Source organism: Etheostoma spectabile, chromosome 7, assembly GCF_008692095.1.
Source record: "Etheostoma spectabile isolate EspeVRDwgs_2016 chromosome 7, UIUC_Espe_1.0, whole genome shotgun sequence".
Classification (NCBI taxonomy): domain Eukaryota; kingdom Metazoa; phylum Chordata; class Actinopteri; order Perciformes; family Percidae; genus Etheostoma; species Etheostoma spectabile.
Genome location: NC_045739.1, coordinates 14,150,811 through 14,152,751, shown reverse-complemented (window position 1 = coordinate 14,152,751; position 1,941 = coordinate 14,150,811). Strand labels below are relative to the sequence as shown.

Genomic DNA, 1,941 nt, shown 5'->3' with positions numbered 1-1,941 from the left:
TGTGTGTGTGTGTGCGTGCGTGTGAGTGTGTGTGTACGTGTATGTGTTAGAGAGCCAGCACTGCCCCTGTGAAATGTGTTCCCTGCAGCTGACTGTTGAAAGGACACAGAGCATTGAGAGATGACAAGCACCTTTTTTAAATGGACTGTACCATTTGCAGACAAATTCAGGGGGGGTGGGAGGAGTGAGCTAGACCACATGAGCACATGGAAGTCAGAGGTCCTCAGCACAGCTGTCTTCACGAGATAATGCTGTAAGGTTTTGTGTGTTAGACTGAACTGACACAAGATATTTCACTAAGCCTGTGAAAATTGTCTTCAGCAGAACACTGCAGCTTTTCCTCTTTCTCTGTCTGTGTACACTGCATGCAACTCCCTACATGGACTAATGGACAAAGGGAAGGAAATCATTAGATTGAGAAAGAAGCAGTTGTTGGGAGAAAACAATAATAGTTATGCAAACAAAGCTTTTATCGCAGTATTACAGGTGCATTTTGAAAGCTCTGCTTTTTAAAAAGAATGCCTCTAAACTAAACATTTTGAGGTTCATTATAACCACAATCATTTTTATGTGATTACTTGATTAGTTGATCCACAAAAAAAATCATTGTGTGGCTCTTTTCTTTTTCTGTGGGTTATTTTTTAATGTAATTGATGAAGCAATAACCAAACAAATCCATCAAAATATTACTAGACCATGAAAAAAGTTGTAAGTTTCAGCCCAGCGTATGATGATCAAAACCAAAAAGATGCTCATTATTATACTAAGAATGTTTCGGGAACATTTTGCTTACTCATGTTTCCTAACTGGACCCAGTCAGGCTGGTGAAATACACCATTTATCTAAACGTATAGATGGCTGCACACCTCAAAGGATGTGCTCAACAATGTAACTCTTTTAGTATATCTTATATATAACCCTTCCTAAGTTCTGCCGTTTCTCTTTTCCTTTCTTTAAAGAAGAGTGAAAATACAGGCAGCAGATACAGTGACGCCACCTGTTTACAGATAAAGCTAGTCACTCACAGTGAATGAAACATTAAGGCTCCGTACGCCCCTTTGCAGCACCACAGAGTCATTGTAGAAAGTATCTGCAGCAAGGGTGTGAAAATTGTTGCTTTTTATTGTAGTTGAAGCATTGCCAGACAATGACATTCCAAATGTCAAATTTAAATCAAATAACAGACAGATGGATACTAGAAGCTTTTAAAATAGAAAAGCCTTGAGATGAATACAAAGTAGCTACTTCCGGAGACTGTAGAGCTGACAGAGAATTAACATGATTGTCAATGTGCATCAGATACAAACAGGGCTTAGGGGACAAATCATTATCTATGGGGCTGGTACAGACTACCTTCCGGTTAGGACATTAGGACACTTGCGCAGGACAGGGAGCTTGAACCCAGGACTTCTAGTTGACAAACTGAATATTCTATACTGGTACATCATTGAATGCTAGAGGGAAAAGTCTGTTCTCGGTATCCAATCTCACCGCCCAGGAAAAATGTTTGGCAGTATATACTCTTAATTGTTGGTTGAAAAAAAAAGCACTCATAATGACCTAGTCTGTAGAGTTGTCTTTGAGCTCCAGGGCTTAGAAAAATACCCCAGTTCCCACCCCACACCCCTACTTAATCTTGCATTTCTCAGCTATAATCTGACATGCGGCTGTCAAAAGCATGCCCACTCACTCCACAGTACAGCTGAGTGGATATTGTTTCCCAGGGTTATGTGAAGTCAGACCCCAACCCATCCTGCATATGGTAAGCACAGATCAGCCCACACTACACAAGGAAGCAAGCAACTGCTGTGTACTCCAAGATAATGTTGCTGTTGCCTCTGTTCCTGTGCAGGTTTAATATTCCACACTGTTGTCTCAAATAAGAATGTCTGAAACAGTATGCAAGCAAGGGGATGGAGAAAACACACACACACACACACA

General features: G+C 40.8%; 1 protein-coding gene across 2 annotated transcripts in view; it reads right to left on the bottom strand.

Moving 5' to 3' along the window:
* LOC116692400 (kazrin) overlaps nucleotides 1-1,941 on the bottom strand; it is a gene marked incomplete at its 5' end in the record, with an annotated part of 192,232 nt that overhangs the window by 124,879 nt on the left and 65,412 nt on the right.